Here is a 24,914-nt window from a genome sequence, read left to right as displayed (position 1 = left end):
TAGAATATATTTTTCAACTAATTACTTAGAAATGTTTCCAAGGAATGATGAAAAATTAAATACACGTATCATACAGTGACAACATGCAAGTCAAAAAATAATGATAGAACATTGTATAAATCTGACGGCAGATTTTAAATAGTGATGATTCACTGACTTATTCTTCAATGTAGGATATAGCAAATACATGTTCTGATTAATAAGAAATGTTAGCCTAGGCTCATGCCCCACAGTTTGGTGCAGTTTTTTTTTTTACCAAGGAGCTGGTACAAAAGGGGGGGGAAGAGAGAAAAATTCTTCTCTTTTTTTCCATTTTTGTTAAAGCAGCACTCGAGCCTTTCGTTATTTTTCAGCACTGGAGTGGCTTTAAATGTAAGTCCCCAACTCCCAGTCATATCCTTACCCTGCAGCGTCTTCACCATTTTTCAGTGCTGATCCAGTCCCACGATGCCAACTTGTGATTGTATCTTCTATTGAAAAGTGACCTCCACCATGAAACACTGGAGCTGCCGACAAGTCACTTTTCCTATCGGAGTGACGCTGGAAGAAAATGAAGGCAGCAGCAGGTGAGTATGAGACAGTGGGCAGGGGAATTACATTTAAAGCATCAGTCCAGTGGTGCAATGATAAAAGTGCCGGAGTGGTGCTTTAAAGGGAATCTGTCACCCAATTTTAGCCCTATCAGCTGCTGGCACCACCATCAGGGGCTTATCTACAGCATTCTGTAATGCTGTAGATAAGCCGCCGATGTAACCTGAAAGATAAGAAAAGCAAGTTAAATTATACACACCCTGGCGTCCGGTCTGGTCCGATGGGATCGCGGTCTCGTCCGGCGTCTCCCATCTTCATATGATGACGTCCTATTTCTTACTTCTGCAGTGGCTCCTGTGCAGGTGTACTTTTTCTGCCCTGTTGAGGGCATAGTAAAGTACTACAGTGCTCAGGCGCAGGACCTCTCTGACCTTTCCCAGCGCCTGCGCACTTCAGTACTTTACTCTGCCCCCAATAGGGCAGATATATATAGTACGCCTGCGCAGGAGCCGCAGCAGAAGTAAGGAGGAGGACGTCATCGCTAGAAGATGGGAGGCGCCAGACCTGACAGCGACACCCACCGCACCGGACCGCGCCCCCCGGTGAGTATAATCTAACGTGTTTTTCTTATCTTTCAGGTTACATCGGGGGCTTATCTACAGCATTACAGAATGCTGTTGATAAGCCCCTGATGGAGGTCCCGGCAGCTGATAGGGCTAAAATGGGATGACAGATTCCCTTTAAGATTTGCCATTTAATTGAAAACCAAAATCGTAGGTTATGGAATTAGGACTAGAAAGTATAAAAATAAAATTAATTAAAAACAAACATTTTTTTTCATACACGCAATTTTAAGACCTCTAGAATTTTTTCTCATTTAGACATTAAAATAATTTTTACTCCCTTTTTATGGTAGTTGAGACCTAATCTTAAATCATTTTAATTTTTTTATAGCTGATATTGGTTGCGTGGAAATATGTAAAGAAAAAAAGGAAATACGATTACTATACCATATAATGTGCTGTTATTTAAATTATTGAAGATTAGTACTATTTCGTAAAGGTATTTATATTATTGTCACTGTAGTCCAGCACTTATTGTAGCAGCCTAGGTAGAAAGCAGTTAGACTCCTCCTCACTGAGGCAGGAGCTAAGCAGATGGCTTGTTGGGTAGAGCCTCTGGGTCAATTAAAAATATCTGTAATCATTATTCCAGTCAGAGTTCCAGCGAGCATCTCAGAGTACAGTTGGGGACCAGCCAGTGAACCAGCCTGAAAACATGTGAGGGCATTATTTTTCCCTCTTCCAGTGGGCTGAATAGAGATGAACTGACCAGAGGAAACCTATAGGATAGCCTGAGGACTAGGGCCCTTGAGGCAGATGGTATTCCCAGGTCTGCACAGCACCCTTAGCCTTCCAGCATACTACACTGTGGACGCAGGAGGAGTACAGGTCTGGAGGGTGGTCCTCCATAATGGAGATGGGGAAACAGGAATCCTACTACATAATGAAGGTCAGAGGAAGCAGGGATAGAGGGGTCTGCTGGGGAAGATTGCCACAGTGGGATAGAAGAAGGTTCTATCATGTCAGCTTGGATAACACGATAGGCTCTGTGTCCACTTCCTGTTTATCACGCCTCATATGTGCCGTTTCCTGCATCTGTCGCCCAATGCCTGTCTGAGGAACTTTGTCATCTGCACATGTTATATTATACCATCTATGGCTGTGATCTTTTTTTAGCTGTGTTACAAGTAAGTTTCATCTGTTCTAAAGTTCATTTGCCTCCTGACTCTCCTGTCACCCCCCCGCACCTAAATCATGGGGAACGCCTCCATCGCCACCACTAGAGAGGGCAAAGTATTAAAAAAAATAGCATTAACCCCCGCTCACCCACATCCGTGTGCACATTTCCACTGTACACCAGAGTGCTAGGCACAGAGCACGGCTACCAACCCCCATGTAACGGCAAAAAGAATCCGTCCCATGCCTGGTGTCACACAATATCTGTCTTCCTATTTTTGTTTATGACCACTAAAATACAATTTAAATTGTGCTCCATTTCCATGAGAATTATTTTTATATCTCAAACATGAAGATTTTTTTCTTTTATGAGAGCAGAAATAGCGATTTGCACTAGTAGCATGATATTTTTTTCATTTTGTTTTATAATTTGTCCTACTTTATTTTTATTCATCTATTTGTTTCATTTATTCCCCACATTGTTTACCCCCAAAGAATATAAAAGGCATTTTTTTATTTTATTATTGTAATTGTGGCTGGCATAATTGGCTCCAGTTAATGAGCAATTTCAGCCTCCTGTTTACACAGCAGACCGGATGTGGTTCTGCTAAGACCCAGCAGTTCTTAATTCCACTTGGCAGCCGGCAATCAGATGATCACTGTGACAGGAGAAGGAAGCACTGTCAGTGCTTTCTAAACCGTATACACAATTTGTTCAGCACTGTGTATACTGTAATGAAGAAGCCAGAGATAGTAAAAACCATCTCTGCCTTCTCTATGGGGAGTCGAACTACTGCAGGTGCTTAGTATAATAAATCACAATTATGCTTATGCACACTGCCGTATCACTGTTTACTTCAAATTTTAACTTGCTCAGAGCCATAATGCAACATGCAGAGGAGCCTATGGTGCCATACTCCTGTGTGCATCACAAAATAACTTGTACTATAAGTAACATTTATCACCAATTACATGTATGATCAGTGTGGGTCCAGCTGATGTGACCTCTAGTGATCAAGTAAATGGGGTTCCCAAGTTGCCTCTGTGAATACAGCAGTTGCGAGCATGTGCAGCCACCACACCCATAAGCCCCATTCACATGTACATGTTTCCCGTACGTGTGTCATCCGTATCCACACGTATCTATTAAAACCTATGGTGATCTTCACATGTCCAGCCTGAGACATGTCTCCTTTTTTAGGGATGGATGAAAAGAAATAATACAAGTCTATGGGACCGTGTAAAACACGTACAGCACATGGTTGGCATTCGTGAGTCATCCATGTGCCCTCTGTGTGCTGAATGTATTTAACATTGCAAGTATAGCAGATGCTTTGGAATTGATTTTCTTAAGCCATGCCAGAAAAAAAACAGATATCACACCTATGGCATACTGATGGCACACAAATCCAAAACACTGTTGACACCAGTACCGGTGTTATATGGATATGTGAAGGGGGCCATAGACAGTGACTAGAGCAGTGGTCACACATGCTTAATATCACTCCATCCTCACTGGAAAATTGATCGGGATCTCAGAGCAGGGTCAGAACTCTAGCTAACATGCATTTATAACCTATCCAATGGACGTACATGAGTTGTTATATCTCATCCTTTTTAAGGATTTTCTGATAGATGTAAATACTTATGTCTCCAAAAAAAATTTGAGAAAAGCATTCAAGGAGTCATACCTTTATTGGCCAACCAGAGAAATTATATTTGCAAGCTTTCAAGGCTCAGAAGTCCCCTTCATCAGGCAAATTTTCTAGATTAAGGATTTTCTGAAAATCAAGAAGTGAAGCAAATGAAGAGTAAAACATTGAAGATTATAATCCTCTTCATTACAGCATATCATCAGCATAAACATTTTATTGGGTTTACATTCACATCAACCTCTCAGCTACTCCTTCACTTGTGTGTAAACCTGAATATTAAATATTCTTAGTTCATTTACTGCTTGGAGACGTTGCAGAATATATCAAGAACAGTTAGCAGCTTTTCTTGACAGCTCATCACATGATTTGTACAGACAGTTTAGGTAACGGACCATTTAAAGGAGAAATTCACCCAAAATGTACTGTATGTTTTAATATTCTACAGAGAAGTGTGACGAGATAGCATCAGGGAGTCTGTAAGCAGAGCACTTAGCTACAGCAGCACTCACAATGTTGTTTAAGGATTTCCACTTACTGAAAACTCTGAGTGGTGCTGAATTGTTTTGAGGCTTCTATGATGCCCCCTTTGTTCTGGAAATTTGTTGGTGGTCTGAGTTCATACATCAGGGCATAAATGATGTTATCTTCTGACACATATCTCTGACAGTTCAGAAGATGGATTACATACTTTTAAAAAAAATTATCAAGCCTCTGCCAACACTCCAGTATTTTTTTTTAACTGTTCTGGCATTGTATTTTATCCCACTCCATACATATTGTTAGTTCTATCTCGCTTTCTGCCATTAGATAGCAGCTTTAGTGTCTTAGTACAACCTGATATTAGCTGGAGCACACAAGAAACTAAAGAGCCGATTCATTAAGGTTGGATTTGTGCATGTCACTAGATTATAATGCGCCCAATTTATTAAGAAGCACGCGCCATTTAATGAATTAGGAGTCTATTAACTGATATGAGTGCCACAAAAAGAAATGTACTCGTGTCATGGACTAGGATACATTTCCGGTGTGATCTTTGCCACCCATATTACAACCATATTGACATAGCCAAATGTCGCAATATTTTCGAGCAACTTCAGTGTTGAGCAAAAATATTGCAATTTAACAAAGTGCTTTATGCCAGAGTTGGCATAAACTCGTTAATGCATCTGACCCCTAATGTCGAACACTCTAGCCTCCTCACCTAAGTCTTGTCTATCAAGGTATTTTAAAATATTTTTCTATCAATACAAGTTTCTGTACTGTCAGTCTGTGGCTCTGCACAGCCATATTAACATGAGAAGTATAATAACTTGACTATCAGTTTATATTGGTTGTGCCATAGAAAAATTTAAATCTTTAAGACATCTATGGATGTCACCCTCATGTAGAACATCTGGGAGAAGAGCTTACACTTCAAACTTTTTGAAGAAAACCTCACACTGAACATATGGGGAAGAAGGGAAAATTAGGTATAGCTAGGAAATGAGAGAATATAATTAAAACAAGGGAAATAGGTAGAGAGATAACGCTTTAACCACTTTTGAAGCAGAGGATCCCTGTAGTGTATGAGTAATTAAACAGGAAAGGTCTTCTCTGGGAAAATGACAACCAGGCAGAAATTTGCTTACTCAAGGAGGAGAATTGTGTTCCCCAGAATGAGCTTCCTATGATGAAACAAAACTGAAAAAATCTGTTGTATACAGCTTGGCTCCAGGTTCAGATAGGAAAATTGGGGTTTGTATCAATCTGATATTTATGAGATATAGATTTTTGTCATTGTTACTAAGAGACCGGTGTGACGCATTCACTAATATCACATTAGTGCCACTAGAATCCCTCTTACTGAAAAACAGACATAGAGGAGGATATACCTGTTATATTTCATCTCTATGTAAATATAAAATCATGATAAAAATGTTATGACAATATCTAACACCTGGGACCTTCAGAGGTGGAGACATCTTGTATGTTGGCGATCTCATAAAGTTTTGAAGAGCTGAAGACATCCCACAATCCACCCCACACATAAGCTCATCAAGGGGAGGCATGTGAGCGTAGCTTAGAGCTGATGAAAAGCAGAATCTGGTTTGGGATCATTGTCAGTACTTGGAAGGCACAGTTCGCTGTAGGTTCTGTCCATTTTCCAATAGTAACGCCTCCTTCTGCTAAGCTCTGAGCTATAGCTGTGACACTAGGGTTAGTAAGTTTCTTTTGTAATTCCTTTTTATCTTATGTAATTGTACATATCATATTGTTTTGTTACCATTTTATATAACTTGTATATTTTTTAAAAACACTGCGTATCTTCCTGGATTAAATATAAAATTTAATAGTTCTGCTTCTCTTGCTCTGTAAACTGCACCCCCTAAAGCTATACACTCCCTGTAAAGGGTGTCCAATTGGCTTTTTTTAACACTAGAACTACCGGAGGGGTCATTTTGACCCTTTTGCTATTTCTTTTTCCGATAATTTCTAAAATTTTAACAAATGAGTTCTGACTTTTTGTGACATTTATTTATTCATGGTAGTGTATATTTTAGGACACAAAAATGAATTGTAACTTTTTCAGGGGCCCGGATTTTACAATTCATACCTATAAGTACTGAAGGGGTCAATTTGACCCCATATATAAAAGTAGTAGTAGGCAAGTCACCTAATATTACAGAGTACAGAAAATCACAGTGCTTCTCCCTAGTTGTAGAGTGTAATTGTATCTTTGCATATCAGGGATGATTCAGCATTTTGTTTTGTCTAAACTTGTCTGAACATGTTTGATCCATGTCTCTTGAAGCAATTTCTGTCTGCACTTCAGTAGCAAACATTACAGTTGAAGCTACAACTCTGCATGTTTGTACAGTGTCGTTTTATTACTTCTGCGATCTTACAAGTCCCTTTTTGTGATGTGTATTTGAAGCATGAGTAAGCAGAGGGGTCTGACAAGTGATGAAATTTTGAAATGTCTTCAGAATTTATCTGAAAATGAGTCATCAGAAGTGGCCCATCATCCGCAATGTCTGAACCACAAACAAAAGGACAAGAAATCCACAAGCATCGAAAATGTGGAGTTGGAAGATGCAACAAAAACAAAACAACTAAAACTTGCGCAAGCTGTAACAAACCAGTTTGTGGAAATTGCACTGGGAAAGTGGAAGAAAGTACTGTTTGTGTTAACTGTTGGACACCGCATGCTATGACCATGTAAAAGGAAAATGCGTGCTGTACTTGATCTTAACACTGTTCCTACTAAGTTAAAATAAATGTTCTTTAATTTGTTGGCAACAAAAAAGTTATTTTTACTCCAGAGTCAGTACTTTTGGGTGGGGGTCAAAATGACCCCTTATGGTAGTTATAGGTATTATGAAACATGCAGTAGTTCTAGTGTTAAACCATTGGTGGTGGCAGCTAGTTGTTATTTTTGTTATTGCTGAACTGGCAGTGACTGTTCTGGGGGTATGTACATATATTCTATGAGTTGGAATCGGAGGTGTATATACCATATGCTCACTGTTAGTTCCCCAATAATTAGCTAGTAGTGGAAGCAGCCATGGCCTCGTCCATCATTCACTAGCCTAGCCAGTTGTGTATTGTCCTAATGATTGGAGGCAGCGATGTTGCATCACCTTGACAAAAGGTAACCGTGTGTAAGTTCTGCGTGATTGCCCCCCGTTCCAACCTCACGGCTGTGTATCTTTCACAGTTTGCTTTTTGATAACTGAATTTAAGAGAAAAAATGTAATCCAACACAACTGTATGCTGCTTGTGCACAGAAACTGGGAAATAAGGTCCACAAATCAACCCAGTGGACAAATATCCACCGTTCCCATTTTCTACCTGCATTACATTCACTTTTAATAAGTAGTGTTGCAGTCCTTCATAATTATTTGTTGTCTTTCAAGGGGAATGACAAACTGGATTATGGAAGGTTCTAAGCATAAGGAGCACACATGGCCGACCACACACAATGCTTTCTCCTCTGGCAAAATGGATCAAAAGTTTTCATTAAAACAAATGTTCACAAGTACATTGCACTTCCAACCTCATAAGAGGCCAACTAAGTTGTCTGGAATGACAGACACCCTACAACCATTCTCCACTAACTAGGCAGATGAATTTCTTACTGACTTTGATGACTTCTCGGGCCTAATGTGCATCTCTGTGCACCACAAGCCCTGTCTGTGCAGCCCACTGAACAACTAAAAGGGAACCTATGACCAGGAAAATCCATCAAAACTGCAGGTACCATGCTACAGAGTGGGAGGAGCTGATATATATACAGTATATATATATATATATATATATATATATATACAGTATATATATATATCTAATATAAAGCTCAGTGTGTGTGTGTGTATGTTTGTATGTATGTGTGTATGTCCGGGATTGGCATCTGCACCGTCATAGCTACAGCCATAAAATTTGGCACAGTCACACGTCTGGACCCCGAGAGCGTCATAGACTATGATGTGAGGTGAAATTTTTACCCCGCGCGTTCCAATTCACCAAACAATTTTGCCCCTATCTACATAAAGGGGAAAAAGTGAAAGGAAAAGTGTTGGAGGAAAATTGACAGCTGCCAGATGTGAACAAGGGGGACTTAAAGATTGAGAGCGATGGCGCCAAAGAGTATATACCGTACAGTTGCTAAGGTGGGGCCCTGACATGGGATACTCACCTCACACGGGGATATGAACACACACACAAAATGTGCCACACACTACCATGTGCTTCAACACATATACCACCCTCAGCACACATTTCACCACACATACACCAACCTCGCCACACAAAAGTCACCACTCAAAACTCGCCACGCTGTCCCAGAGCTGTTTAAAAGATGAAAAATGAGCTGTGATTGGTTGCTATCAGCAACAGTTTTCTTTGTAGACAGTTGTAGTAACTGAGGCCTATTATTCTTATCATTTCTATGGTGTTATCATCCTTCTGTAAAGCTGGAAATAACACAATGTATTAAACACAGACCACCCTCTGACACAGACACACAGGATAGGGATAGATACACGGCTCAGCAGACAGTATCACACAGGATAGGATTAGATACACAGCTCAGCACACAGTATCACACAGAATAGTATTAGATACACGGCTCAGCAGACAATATCACACAGGTTAGGATTAGATACACGGCTCAGCAGTCAGTATCACACAGGATAAGATTAGATACACGGCTCAGCAGTCAGTATCACACAGGATAGGATTAGATACACGGCTGAGCAGTCAGTAACACACGTGATAGGATTAGGTGCATGGTTCAGCAGTCAGTATCACACAGGATAGAGTTAGATACACGGCTCAGCCGACAGTATCACACAGGATAGGATTAGATACACTGCTCAGCAGTCAGTATCACACAGGATAGGATTAGATACACGGCTGAGCAGTCAGTAAAACACGATAGGATTAGATACACCACTCAGCAGAAAGTATCACACAGGAGAGGATTAGGTACACAGCTCAGAAGACATTATCACACAGGATAGGGTTAGATACACAGCTCAGAAACAGGATGTGCCAAAGGAGAGGACATTTTCATTCCAAGAATTCCACTCATTCCATCTTATTTGTTTTTTGATTTTAAATGCCTCCAGTTTCAAGTTCAACTGCTATTTGCAATGTCCATTAACAATGCTCAGGGACAGTCCTTGAAAGTAGTAGGGATCGATTAAAGCAGTAGGTATCGATTTGCAATCTCCATGCTTTTCTCATGGTCAACTTTACGTGATCTGTTCAAGAGTTGGAACTGCCAAAAATCTGTTCATCTTTGCACCGAAAGGAAAAACCAAAAATGTTGTTTATCAAAAGGCTCTTGAATGAGTTGAAAATAAAATGCTATCAATACTTGGGTAATCGTTTAGTTAATTTGTGTTGCAAATCTGTAGTGTTGAATATATGATGTGAAATGTTTTTATGTGCAACACAATCATTATAATTTGTTATAACTAACCACAGTTTGTTACTATGCCCAGGCAACGCCGGGCTCTTCAGCTAGTATATATATATATATATATATATATATATATATATATATATATATATATATATATATATAGTTTTGCAGGAAAAGATTCAGTATAACTTGTTTTCATTTAAACTCTTTCTGTGATTTTTTTGGTCCAGTGGGCAGTCATACAAGTGATTGACAGCCATCTCTGTGTGCACACTGATGCAAAGAATGCTGTCAATCACTGATCGGACTGCCCACTATACCCAAAATCCCAGAAACAGGAGAGATTTAAATGTTGAAAACCCAGTTTATGCAGAATCTTTTCTCACAAAACTGTATATAAATCTGCTCAGCTCCCCTTGCTCTATAACATGGTGCCTGCAGATCTATCCTGCTGACTACACCAAATGTACCCAGGCGAGTTAGTCATGGATGAGCTGCTGCTTCTGCACAGTCTGGCACCCTACAGGAAAATTGTGTCCCAGTCTAGGTGTGCTGTTAGGTGTGGGGTGCATTACACTCACTTGTGGGCCGTAGGCTTTCACTGACTACAGGATTCCATCTTCAGGAACTGCCACACACAATCCAGAGGATGCCAAGTGCTTTTCAACTTTCAAACTTTTACTGAACAGTTCACAGTCATTACAGTGAAGCATGTGAGATAGGTGACAACAGGTTGTAGTCTTTCCCTCAGGTACCGGACATAACTTCAGCCCCTAGCACTCATTCCCGATAGGCCATCCCCTTTCCTGTTGTCTCCACTAGTCTAAGGATTCCTCTCCACCGATGGAAGTGCACCTGGATTCCACTCCCTGACGAAGCAAGAGCGAAACGTGCATTGGAGTGTGGTGTGTGCAGGGGGCAGGAGGAGACTCTGGTCAGTAACCACATGAAGTGATATTATTCCATTCACTTAATTATACCGCAACATTTGTGTTGTTAGTCAGCAGTGCGCGCCAAAATCAAACTTTTCGGATTTCGGCGTGCTCGGCGCACCGTCAAAAGTGCGCAGCGCAGGTCAAAGCGCAACTAGCGCACGGCCTGCGCACGATCTGCACACCCTATGCTAAAGATAGGGTGCGCCGATCGCAGGCGCCGCTGTGCGCTAGGAAGCGGCGCTACAAGCAAGGGGCGGGCACGCCGGGCAGAGAGCCGGCTCGGGGGCGGAGCTACCCCCGGCCGTGCGTGCGCTTAAAAAGCGCTAATGTGAAACCAGCCTAAGTCATTCTTTTTGCACTTAAATATTTTATTTTATTGTTCATTTCTTATTTATATGCAATGAAGGCTATATAGCCCCTTATATATTTTCTGCACTGAGCACTTTTTTTTTTTTTTTTGAAGGTGGTTGCATATTGAAATAAACATTTTCACACCATTTTAAGGGATATAATTAATAAATTGTTTATTTATTTGTGCACAGGACACTTTATATTTTCACATATTTTCTGCATATTTGGGTGAATATACAGTGGGGCAAAAAAGTATTTAGTCAGTCAGCAATAGTGCAAGTTCCACCACTTAAAAAGATGAGAGGCGTCTGTAATTTACATCATAGGTAGACCTCAACTATGGAAAACAAACTGAGAAAAAAAAATCCAGAAAATCACATTGTCTGTTTTTTTTTTCATTTTATTTGCATATTATGGTGGAAAATAAGTATTTGGTCAGAAACAAGCAATCAAGATTTCTGGCTCTCACAGACCTGTAACTTCTTCTTTAAGAGTCTCCTCTTTCCTCCACTCATTACCTGTAGTAATGGCACCTGTTTAAACTTGTTATCAGTATAAAAAGACACCTGTGCACACCCTCAAACAGTCTGACTCCAAACTCCACTATGGTGAAGACCAAAGAGCTGTCAAAGGACACCAGAAACAAAATTATAGCCCTGCACTAGGCTGGGAAGACTGAATCTGCAATAGCCAACCAGCTTGGAGTGAAGAAATCAACTGTGGGAGCAATAATTAGAAAATGGAAGACATACAAGACCACTGATAATCTCCCTCGATCTGGTGCTCCACGCAAAATCCCACCCCGTGGGGTCAGAATGATCACAAGAACGGTGAGCAAAAATCCCAGAACCACGCGGGGGGACCTAGTGAATGAACTGCAGAGAGCTGGGACCAATGTAACAAGGCCTACCATAAGAAACACACTACGCCACCATGGACTCAGATCCTGCAGTGCCAGACGTGTCCCACTGCTTAAGCCTGTACATGTCCGGGCCCGTCTGAAGTTTGCTAGAGAGCATTTGGATGATCCAGAGGAGTTTTGGGAGAATGTCCTATGGTCTGATGAAACCAAACTGGAACTGTTTGGTAGAAACACAACTTGTCGTGTTTGGAGGAAAAAGAATACTGAGTTGCATCCATCAAACACCATACCTACTGTAAAGCATGGTGGTGGAAACATCATGCTTTGGGGCTGTTTCTCTGCAAAGGGGCCAGGACGACTGATCCGGGTACATGAAAGAATGAATGGGGCCATGTATCGTGAGATTTTGAGTGCAAACCTTCCATCAGCAAGGGCATTGAAGATGAAACGTGGCTGGGTCTTTCAACATGACAATGATCCAAAGCACACCGCCAGGGCAACGAAGGAGTGGCTTCGTAAGAAGCATTTCAAGGTCCTTGAATGGCCTAGCCAGTCTCCAGATCTCAACCCTATAGAAAACCTTTGGAGGGAGTTGAAAGTCCGTGTTGCCAAGCGAAAAGCCAAAAACATCACTGCTCTAGAGGAGATCTGCATGGAGGAATGGGCCAACATACCAACAACAGTGTGTGGCAACCTTGTGAAGACTTACAGAAAACATTTGACCTCTGTCATTGCCAACAAAGGATATATCACAAAGTATTGAGATGAAATTTTGTTTCTGACCAAATACTTATTTTCCACCATAATATGCAAATAAAATGAAAAAAAAACAGACAATGTGATTTTCTGGATTTTTTTTTCTCAGGTTTGTCTCCCATAGTTGAGGTCTACCTATGATGTAAATTACAGACGCCTCTCATCTTTTTAAGTGGTGGAACTTGCACTATTGCTGACTGACTAAATACTTTTTTGCCCCACTGTATATGTACTTTATTTTTATTTTTATGATATATATTGATTTGGATCATATCACTGACTTTCTAACATTTACTGAATGCTATGTGTTTTGTTGTTGGCCATATTGTGTCCCTTCGTGCCCCCTGCACACTATTTGTGCATTGGTTTTTAATTATATTTTTATATAAAAAATTGTGAGATACAAATAAATTCTTGTGACAATGTATTGTCTTTAGTATCTTTTATTTGGATGTGTACTATAATAATAAAAATAGTCAGCACTCTGAATATCTTTGGTTTTGGTTTTATAACTTCAGCCCTAGCACTCATTCCCGATAGGCCATCCCCTTTCTTGTTGTCTCCACTAGGCTAAGGATTCCTCTCCACCGATGGAAGTGCACCTGGATTCCATTATCCTCTGACTTTGAGGATTTGTGTCCATCGTCTCCTGCAGGTCTGAAAGTCTCTATGTGTCTGATGACTCCGATGCCAATCTCGAGGTCCTGGGCACGAAGAATGGATCCACATAAAGGAGTTGTATGGCAATTCACTGCCCCGAGTGATAGGCTCATGTTGGCCCTAGCAGCCCACTGCACTTGATCTCTATGAAGAACTTACTTAAACCTTCCACTACTCCTAACCATGTTGTGGAGAGCCTTCAGATCAAATACTTAATTAACCTCAAGACATAAGAGATTGAGAGGAACAACCCATAAAGTGTATTATTTCACCTTACATGAGCTTTTTCAGATCAAAGTGTGACACTAAAGTTGGCTGCCATTTCCTGTTTCACCACACACCATATGCAACATGTGCTGGTATCCAAGATGACGCCCACCCTGATTACCTCATGGATTCGCCAACGATGACGCCCACTCTGATGACCTCATGGACCAACCCAGCCTGATGACCTCTTGAATTCGCCCATGGACTAGCTCACTGCCCAACCCACTAACCAATGGAATACATCCGATCACTCCCATTTTAGAGCTAACCGAGCCCCCTTACAAGGGATATATAAACCTATGTTTGGATTAATAAAGCTCTTTTGGAGCTATGCCATAGATTGAACAAAGAGAGGTTACATCCGACTGTCTCTGATGTGATTTCTTTAGGGCGCACTGATCAATATCCATTGGGCCAGGAGCAGGCAACTAGTGAACATTTCTTATTGTTCAACCTAACAACCACCCATAACCAGGAAGTACCTATGCTTTTATTAACACTATTCTCCTCCCATCTGTGGGCCTTTACCTTACGTTAACTATTCCTTATCTATTTCCTATCTCTACCATATTGTATATTACTAATAACCCTTGCTTTTTTTTATATATAAACACTACCTTTATACCCTATCATGGGGTTTCAGCATTTGCACCGCTATTGTACACGTGACCATAACGTATTACATAGTGATTGAACATATACAAATTAAATGTATAAGATACATAACACTGTTCACACTACACATAAGCATACTGTGGTCGTCTACCGTATGGACGGGGTAAGACAGTCCACATCCAAACAGTGCTCCCTTAATTGTTGTTATTAAAGGTTAACCCACAGATTACATCCAATAAGTAAAATATAAAGTGTACCTGAGCTAGTATAGAAATGCTCTAACTTCTCCACAGTCATAATGCACTTTCCAAATCAGGGATGCACACACATTATTACTATTGCATCAATGAACATGAAATGTTTTATCTGTGGAAAAAAATAAACCAAATAGAGTTTACCAAGTGAGGAAATGAGGGAGCCTTGCAACCTCATTACTGGCAGGGAGATCAGTGACCTCTGTTACATCCTGATTTGACAGAACATCACAACAACTTATACTGACCACACTCTTATTTGTTTAAACAGACCCTCTTCCCATTGGTAATATTCCCCGTCTGCTTTTACCTTTTCATGGATTTATGACCATGAATTGATATACAAGATACTTTGATATCTATCTAATCATCGCCTCTGCTGAGTGATGTTCCATGTGAACTCCAGTTATGGTCTACTGTATATGTTGCGTTTTTGTCTTGTTTAAGATTAGAGGGCTTATTTTAGATTTATCATTAAAAGTTATATTTTAATAAGTAATCCTACTCTGCTTTTTCACACTTCTACTAATAGTAAGTTTAACCCCTCCCCTGCTACACTCAGAAACCCCACAAATCTCAATAATGTTCATTGCATGCCTTCTTTCTCTCTTAACTGTGCCCTCTGGAATTCATGGTTAGCGTTTAGCGAACTCTCCTATTTCCATGACTTTTTTCTTTCAAATTCCCTTACCCTTCTGGATCTTACTGAAACCTGGATCCAGCAGTCAGGCACCACCGTCGCTGCTGCTCTATCATATGGTGGCCTTCATTTTTGTGTGTATCGCCCTCCGGGCCCCTCCCATCAGTTCCTGGATCACTTTGCCACCTGGCTCCCACACTTTTTATCCTGTGACATCCCCACCCTCATCATGGTGGTGGACTTTAACATACCCATTGGTGATCCCCTCTCCCCATCTGCCACTCATCTTTTATCTCTAACTTCATCTTTCAACCTTTCACAGCTTACTTATTCTCCTATGTATGAAGGCAGGAATACTCTGGACCTGGTCTTCTCCCGACTCTGCTCAGTGTATAACTTTACAAACTCCTCTCTTCCGGTCTCTAACCACAACCTTTTTTCTTTCTCTATCAATAATTGTCACCCTGCTCATGTCATTCCCACTTACCACACTAATAGAAATATACATGCCATTAATACTCAGAAATTTATGAAGAATTTGCAGTCATCATTGGCCCAAATCACATCCCTCTAATGTCTACACTCTGCAATGTTTTATTATAATGTTTCAGTGCCCTGGACTAAGCTGCGCCTCCTACAACTTGGCACAGTTGGCAGCAACCCTGGTACACACTGCAAACACGTTTTCACCAGCAGTGCTCTAGGTGGACCGAACATCTGTGGAGAAAATCCAATCCGGCTGCAGAATTCATCCATTATAAGTACAGTATATGTTTAAAACATAGCTGCTCTTACCCCTCTAAACAAACCTACATCAACGCCCTTATCACCACACTATCCAACAATCCTAAACAATTATTTGACACTATTCATTCTCTCCTCAATCCAAGAGTGCAGGCCCCACCACAGACCTCATAGCTGATAGTCAGGCCAATTATTTCAAAGAAAAATTGAACATATCCGACAGGGAATTTTCTCTCAATAATCTAACGTTATACATTCTCCTCCCTCCTGCACTGCATCTAGCTTGCTGAAGAAGTAAACTGGCTCCTTGCAACTTCTTGCCCTACTACCTGCAGCAGTGACCCTATTCCCTCGCATCTCCTCCAGTCCCTTTCTCCATCTGTCACCAAACACCTAACTAAAATATTTAATCTTTCATCTGTCATATTTCCCTCCTCATTTAAGCACACAGTATACACCAATTACTTAAAAAAATCACTCAACCAGAACTGTGCTGCTAACTACAGACTTGTCTCTAATCTTCCCTTCGACTCTAAACTCCTGAAATTCTTGGTCCACTCCTGTCTAATCCGCTATCTCTCAGATAACTCTCTTCTCGACCATTTACAATCTGATTTCAGCTCTTTATCCACTACTGAAACTGACCTCACTAAAGTCTCTAATGGGCTAAATCTAATGGTCACTACTCCCTGTTGATTCTCCTAGATCTCTCTGCAGCATTTTACACTGTCAATCACCAGCTGCTCCTCACTATGCTCCGTTCTAATGGCTTCAAAGATACCACTCTCTTTTGGTTCGCCTCCTACCTCTCTGACTGCTTCTTTACTGTACCTATTACTGGCTCCTCTTCCACTCCTCTTACCCTTACTGTCCAGGTTCATCAAAGATCAGTCCTAGGCCCCTTTCTCTACTCCTTATACACTGCTCCTATTGGACAAAGCATCAGTAGATTCAGTTTTCATTGCCATTTCTATGCTAATGACACCCAATTATACACATCATCTCCTGACATAACCCCTACATTACTACAAAATACAAGTAACTGTCTTTGGGCTATCTCTCACATTATGTCCTCCCTGAACTGCTTGTGTTTCCTCCCTCCACTAACCTACACATGCCCGATATTGCCATTTCCATGTTTGGTTCTACCATTACTCCCCAGCAGCATGCCTGTTATCTTGGGGTCACTCGTGATTCAGATTTTTCATTCACCCCTTACAGCCTTACAGTGGTTAGTAGCACAGTTCTGGTCACTGAATTTTTTTAAAGTAATGGATGTATGCTTGAGTGTTTAAATGAGTAGGGAAAGATACCAGATGAGAGAGCGAGATTAAATATTTTAGTAAGTGTTGACAGCCGGGTAAAGGGACTGGAGGAGATGTGAGGAAATAAGGTCACTGGTGTAGATAGTAGGGTGAGAAGATGCAAGAAGCCCATTACCTTCTTCCGTGATCGGTTCAAAGACAGAAAGTGAGCTAGATGCAGTGCAGGTTAGAGAACAATGTATGCTAATAGGGGATTGGGAGAAAATTTCCTGCAACATATGATCAATTTTTTCTTTGAGATAATTGACCATATCGTCAGCACTGAGGTTGGTGGTGGGGGCTTGCACTCAGGGATTGAGGAGAGAAGAAAAAGTGCCAAAGAGTCTGTCATCGAAAAAATTTAAATCTTTGCAGATATGTGAGAAAGAGCTTGCAATCTATAAGTTGTCTCCACATGACACTCTATGCATCTGACTCCATCCTTTGGAATCAGGCAATTAAGGAAACTCCTATTGACTAATGGCCCCATTACACAAAACAATATTGTGAACGATATCGTTGCAATGTCACCAGTTTGGTGACGTTGCAGCGATGTCGAAACAACATCATTGCGTGTGACATGTAGCAACGTTCATCAATCAGTTGGCTGATCGTTAATCGTTGCCTAATGGTCTGGGCCATAAATCTATTGTTGGTCTCCCGCTGGGCAGCACACATTGCTTTGTATGAGTGCGAGAGACCAACGATTAGCGAGCTTCCAGCGCCATACAGCAGACGCTGGGAGCTGGTATCCAGGGTAAACAGCGGGTAACTACACACTGCGTGGCGCTTAGATACCCACTGTGTATCCTGGATACCAGCGTGCTTACTGGTCCTGATCGGGTATCCAGGGTAAACAGCTGGTTACTAAGCGCCATGCGGCGCTTAGATACCCGCTGTTTACCCTGGATACCAGCATTCTTGCTGGTCCTGAACGCTGGTGAGTCTACCTATGTGACAGCTCACCAGCAATCAGCTAACTATGTCCCAGCGATCCCATCATTGGTGGGATTGCTGGGACATTGAAGCATGTAACGGGGCCCTAACAGATGTGAGACCATTGCATCAGGAATGTGGAGAAGCAAATTTGTGACGGAGAAAAGACTTAGGAGAAACACAAAGATCTCTATGGTCTGCTTATTAAAAATTAAGAAGGAAGGTTTGTATGAACTGAGTCGATCTAATAGAAAGGAAAGTCATATTTTCGGAAATGTGATGAAGTGGTGAATGCATATCATGGTTTCACATCACTCTGGCAATGACCAGAATACATCCAATTGAATAAGTGACTGATAGACGAGGCTACACCTGTCATCTTTGGTCTCTATGTAAATATAAATTCGTAATAGGAAAGGTGACGGTAATATCTCCCACCTGTGACTTCCAGGGATGGAGATATCCTGGAAATTGGGATTTTGATAAAATCCTGAAGAACATCCCACAACCTCACGTACATGACGTCATCAAAAGGAATTGTGTGGGTGTAACTTAGAAGGTAATAAAAAGACAAGGCAAATTAAGATCGGTGTTTAATGCAGGAAGATACATATCTGTGTAGGCATGATCCATGTTCACCAGACGTCTCTCAACTGAAGTGCTCCCCTTCACTAATTTCACTAATTTTTTACTTTATGTAATTGTATATGCTGTATTGTTTTGTCTTCTTTGTAAAATCTTTTGAATATTTTTTTGTAAACACTGCCTATCTTTCTGGATTAAATGTAAAATTGAATAGTTCTGTTCTTTTTGTTCTATAAACCGCACCTCAAAGCCATACACTACCTGAAACCTGCATCCAGTCAGCATTATAAACAATTGGTGGTGGCAGCGAGTAGTTCATTTTGTTTGGAGCTGAGGTAACCATACAGGAAATTATATACATATAATCCATGCATTGGAATCAGAGGTGTATATACACTACTGAGTTCGGCAATAACTGGTCTAGTAGTGGTAACAATGACAGCCTCCTCCGTTAATTGTCGGTCAATTGTGTAACTGTCCAGATGATATGAGGCAGCAGAGGGCTGTTTGTGACAAAACAACAGTGGGATGGTTCAGTGTGGCTGTGATCTTTGACAGAGTCATTTAGGATTTTGGAATAGTGAGGTGATAAGGGTGTTGAGGTAGGTTTGTTTGGAGAGGTGAAGGACAGAGTTGTATATTTTAAGCATAAACTTATAATGAATGAAATCTTCGGTTAGATTGGATTTTCTCCACAGAGGTTCGATGTACCTGGAGCACCGCTGTAGAAGACATGATTGAAGCATGTGCCAGGGTTGTCGCCGTCTATGTTGAGTTGTTCTAAATGTAAGACGTGCAGCTTTATCCAGGGCACTTTGCAATGTTTCATTATCATGTTTCAAGCCACAGTTGAGACATGAGAGGGAGGAGATGATTTGTTAGGATGTCTCTTGTGTTGTATGGTAGGAGAAACTGGATCTGTTCAGTTTAAGATTGTAAAAAGAGCATGAGAGCTGTACATAGGACAGAAGAGAGGGTCTTATATGGATGAAGTACACAAAATGTGTGAAAGGGCATTAGATGTGAGTAGAGTTGAGCGACTTTGGTCGGATCGGGTTTCATGAAACAAAATTTGATTCAGATGAAATTGACTTGCATTGGGGTCGGGTTTCGGACGAAACTCTGACTTTTTTTGCCCTAGTCGGACCAGTTTCATCTGAAACAAATTTTGTTTCATGAAACCCGATCCGACCAAAGTCGCTCAACTCTAGATGTGATTGCAGCAGCTAGTACATTAATGATACAAATACATACGGTGAATACATTTTGCAATCAACAGTGCACATCAAAATAACTAATTTTGTATTATATCTTATCACAGACATCTACTTCTTTATCTGCAAAAATTGATCAGTCATTACCAAAATTCTCAATTCTGAGGTAAAAATCTGTGTTCAGTGAAGTCAGACAGTTACATTACTGAGATAAGAGATGGCAGTTGTTACGGATACTATTCTATCTAGATAGTAGAGGGAGGAGGAGGGAGGAGCTCTACCTTTAGCTGTCCCTCCTCCCATCTACATAGAATTGTAACCATAGCAATTGCCATATTACCCTCACATTGAGCATATAGGACTAATTAAAACTGAGGAAGAGATAAACTAATTAAAAAGTGGAAGAGAGAAAACTCACACTTCCACCTCCATTGAAGCAAGGGCCCCTGCAATGACCAGGTAATTACAGCAAGGATATTTGATGGGAAGAAGACACCAAGGCTGAGATTCGTTTACACAGAGGCAGGGAAGTAGGCATACAAACGAGAGCTTTCTCTGATCTAAGAAACTTTTGTAGACCTTTTGGAGCCAGTAGTCATGGATGAATATTGGGGTCTGCATCTATCCAATATATTTAATAGAGAAATATTTTTGGCGTCGAATTGAAGGAACGAACAGGACACACTCATTCACATCACCATAAGGCAATTCTAACCGCTCCAACTTAATAACGTTCCAATGGATGATGCTATTCAGGTCATGCTTCATCTCTATGTAAAGATAAAATTGCAATAAGAAACATGACAGCAACATCTACCACTTGGGACTTCCAGTGGAGAAGACATCCTGTAACACCAAACTTGTTATCTATGAGCCCCACCAAAAATAGTACAGTGTGTGATAAAGGAAGCCATTTAGGTTGACTATAAACATTGTATATTTAACATCAAAAATATTATATGAACATGCACTTTTGTCTGGCTTTTCCATTACACAAGAGGCACAATTCTTTAGGTGAACCTTTGAGCAGGTAAGTGGATTTGAGTTTCCTCTAGCTATGACCTTGTTATTAAATTGACCCCAGTTGGTGTGTATATCTGAAATTGGAAGGGATAATAGATTCAGAGCCCCACTAGGGACAGGGACTGATGTTATTAACTATCCATGTACAGTGCTGTGGTACTGTATATATTGGGTTCTATATATGGTAAGCAGGAAAAATTCTTTCTTAAGAGTGTCAGTGCCATGTTCAAATTGATGCTGTAGATAATAAATGCAAATTGGAAAAGAAAGTTCTTACTCGATTAAGACAGTAGACTACATTTACTGTAGGGCCCAGGTAAGCGGAACCATAGGAGGCATAATTAGTTATGTCCCTTTAGAGACTAAGCCTCATGTTTCATTGAAACTATATGTAGGAATTTATACAATTAAAGTCATATTTCTTATACTTATGTCTCTAAAAAAAGCACATTTTATTGAGCTTCATAGAATAACAACAATTCCACAAATATGGCCCCAATCATCTCAACATTTGCCATGTTTAATCTATTGTGCATTTATTTTTCTTTCATTCAAGAATAAAATATTCACTTAAATTATTTGCACATTTGGAACGTGTATTAAATATTGTCTTTTATGGAGTAAAACTAAAGCTGTGGAGCATTGACAAACGGATAATGGGATTGTCCTTCAAAAAAATATTAACCGCTGTAAATAACATGTTTCAATTGTTCCTTCGAAAAAATTAGCGAAGACAAAAAATAATGTAGTAAATCACCCCCTTAAAAGTAATCAGTTAATCCAACTTTGGTTTTGTCTGCTCTATATTAGGACAATTGGTATTCATTTGTGGTAATGTGATGTGATTTCCTCACATTTGCAAAATCTCTGTCTGCTGCCAGTGAATGAGAACATTCCAGTTTACATTAAAAGTACCGTATATACTCGAGTATAAGCCGACCCGAGTATAAGCCGACCCCCCTAATTTTGCCACAAAAAACTGGGAAAACTTATTGACTCGAGTATAAGCCTAGGGTGGGAAATGCTCCATAGATTATTCCCCCATATGCTGCCCTCATAAGAAGCTCCATAGATTATTCCCCCATATACTGCCCCCATAAGAAGCTCCATAGATTGTTCCCCCATATGCTGCCCCCATTAGAAGCTCCATATTGTTCCCCCAGATACTGCCCCCATTAGAAGCTCCATATACTGCCCCCATTAGAAGCTCCATATTGTTCCCCCATATGCTGCCCCCATTAGAAGCTCCATATTGTGCCCCCATATACTGCCCCCATTAGAAGCTCCATATTATTCCCCCATATGCTGCCCCCATAAGAAGCTCCTTAGATTATGCCCCCATGTGCTGCTGCTGCATGTAAAAATAAAAAAATGACATACTCACCTCTCCGTCGCTGGGTGTCAGATACTCACCTGTCCTGCATCCATGGCTGCTCACCGCTATCTGCCACGTCATCGGTCAGTGACGTTCAGACTGCAGGGGGCGCGGCGCGCACTAATCACGTCACCGCGCCCTCTGCTGTCTGAAGTCACTGACCGATGACAGACAGCAGCAAGCAGCCATGGACGCAGGACAGGTGAGTATCGCTATACTTACCCGTCCTGACGCTGTGTCTTGAGCCCCCAGTTTCTCCGCGCTCTCTCTTCCTGCCTTCAGCGGTCACGTGGTGCCGCTCATTAAAACTCATGAATATGCGCATATTCATGAGTTTTAATGAGCGGCACCACGTGACCGCTGAAGGCAGGAAGAGAGAGCACGGGGAGAAGCTGGGGGCTCAAGACACAGCGTCAGGACGGGTAAGTATGACCTGACACCCCCCCCGCCCCCCTCCCCCTCTGACCCCCGGTGTATATGACTCGAATATAAGCCGAGAGGGGGACTTTCAGCCCAAAAAAACGGGCTGAAAATCTCGGCTTATATTCGAGTATATACGGTATGTTCAAATGGAGCTTTTTAACATGCATTTTTCTGGTGCTTTTTTTCTGCTTTTTATTGATCTAGTATTTAATTTTTTAACTTAAAACACACCAAGAATTGAGATTATGGTTTCTATTTCCCATTCAGAAAAAAATGTGCAATGTGCTCCATAGACATATTACTCTATTTATCACAATTAGAAGCTTATTTAAAGGGTAAGTTCATGCTAGGCTTTTTTTGGCATTTTTTTTTCTACAGCAAAACCTCATCTTTAGGCAGGAAAGAAGCTGCAGAAAAATATTTTTTTTCTTGTTTTTTGGTGCATTTTTAATGCGTTTTTTTCCTACAGTTTTGACATGCCAGATTTGTCTCTTGTACATACTGATAAAGTTTAGTGTTGAAAAAAAGTCTTATTCTATAGAATCAGGTTTTGGCACAAAAAAAAACAAAGTAAAACCTAATACCTGCGTTTTTGGTGTGTTTTTCATTTTTATGGGTGAAAAACGCCTAGAAAACACTGAAAGAAGTGACATTTTCCATTGTGCATAAAGCCATGCAAAGCACAAAATCCTGATGACAAAAAAAACTGTGTGCATGAGATTTCTGAATTCTTATAGACTTTGTTGGTACTGTAAAACGCAGCCGAAAATTTGCATAAAAAAGCACTAACCGGCAAGTAGTTGCTACCTACCAGTCTGTTGTGCCTGGCACCGTTATTCTCCGGCAAATAGTTGCTTCTTTTCTGCTCTGCTCTGTTGACATGGCTCAACTGCCGATGTCATTCTGATGGACAGCGGGATCCCCGTTGCCTACCTGAGCGAGTAGGCTGACAATCACGCCCCGTCGACAGAGCAGAATGGGAAGAAAAACACTGTTCTGTTGACATGACGTCAGCCGAGGCAGCTGAATCATCGGCAGAAGCAGACTGTGTCCTCTCTGTGATGGCGAAGAAAGGTGTCAGGCACATCAGTCAGGTAGGTAACAACTACCTGCCTATTAGTGCTTAGACACATTTTTAGAGTCCTGGATATCACCTTTAATTGGGTTGATCGTGTTCCACGGTAATAAGTAGACTGGGAGGAGTGGAAGAGGTGAGCGGTAATGAGAGTAGAAATATTTTTTTGTGTATTTTATGACTCTTTATAGTACATTTGGGGGTGTAGCCTCTCCATTAGGCTGTGCACCTTTATCTACTCAGCTTTCTACAGATGTTAAATACAATCAGGCACAGGTCTTGCTCTGTCCCCATCTATTTTTGAAACAAGTACATATACTCTGCAAATTTAATGTTGCTTATGTGCTCTTTGTTCTCTCCAATCCCAGGAGCATAATAAATGTAAAAAAAAAGCTAATACTCATGTTACCGTTCACCTCCAGTCCTCACTTGTCGCTGGTCCAACACTCATCTTATCTTTTGATACTGTGAGCAGTGAAAAAATGTCAATTAAGTGCCCCATAGTTTTTACATGTGTTACTGTTTATTTACCGTACTAACTGGAGTGTTTCTATGAAACTATTTTTCTTCTAGGTTATATTTGTCTGTTACTGACCACATTGTACATGTGTGTAAAGGAGTTGCCCAGAGGGGACAGGGTTAGTCTAGGAAAAAGCTAGTCAGAGTGTTGTGAGAGTTGATGCGGAGCAGAACTAGAGAGGAGTGGCAGCAATAGCTTGGAGCAAGTAGGATGAGACAGTCAGTGTGCTGATTTGGAGAAAAGGAAAGTTGAAAGCAGAACTTCTGGGGAGCACTCTCGGAGAGAGGCCAGGAAGCGAACCTCGAGGCAGCGCCTGTGGACACCGTCTGGAATTGACTGGGACCTACGATCTAGTTGGGACTGCTAGCGGAAGTCTGGTACCTTGCCAGGATAGGCAATATAGACAGGGAGCGTCCAGTGATGGCCAACGGGAGAATTCTGCGGGCCTTGGGTTCAGAGAGGGTGCAGGACGGGAAGTGTCAGGATTAGTGTTGAGCATTCCGATACCGCAAGTATCGGGTATCGGCCGATACTTGCTGTAT

At 41.1% G+C, this 24,914-nt stretch overlaps 1 long non-coding RNA gene across 1 annotated transcript in view; it reads right to left on the bottom strand.

Annotated features, from left to right (window-relative positions):
• LOC141056740 (uncharacterized) overlaps positions 1–16,170 on the bottom strand; it is a 122,332-nt gene extending 106,162 nt beyond the window's left edge. Inside the window, exons 1-3 of the long non-coding RNA XR_012221919.1 lie at positions 14,537–16,170; positions 3,962–4,051; positions 404–540 (exon numbers count right to left, since the gene is read on the bottom strand). This is a non-coding gene — a long non-coding RNA (uncharacterized lncRNA). The remainder of the gene's footprint in view (positions 1–403; positions 541–3,961; positions 4,052–14,536) is intronic.
• Positions 16,171–24,914: the final 8,744 nt, after the last annotated feature.

This window comes from Dendrobates tinctorius, unplaced genomic scaffold (assembly GCF_039654945.1).
Source record: "Dendrobates tinctorius isolate UK_male_01 unplaced genomic scaffold, ASM3965494v1 ptg000199l, whole genome shotgun sequence".
NCBI classification, from domain to species: domain Eukaryota; kingdom Metazoa; phylum Chordata; class Amphibia; order Anura; family Dendrobatidae; genus Dendrobates; species Dendrobates tinctorius.
Note: the sequence above shows the minus strand (reverse complement) of the source record. Positions and strands in the feature narration are given on the sequence as shown.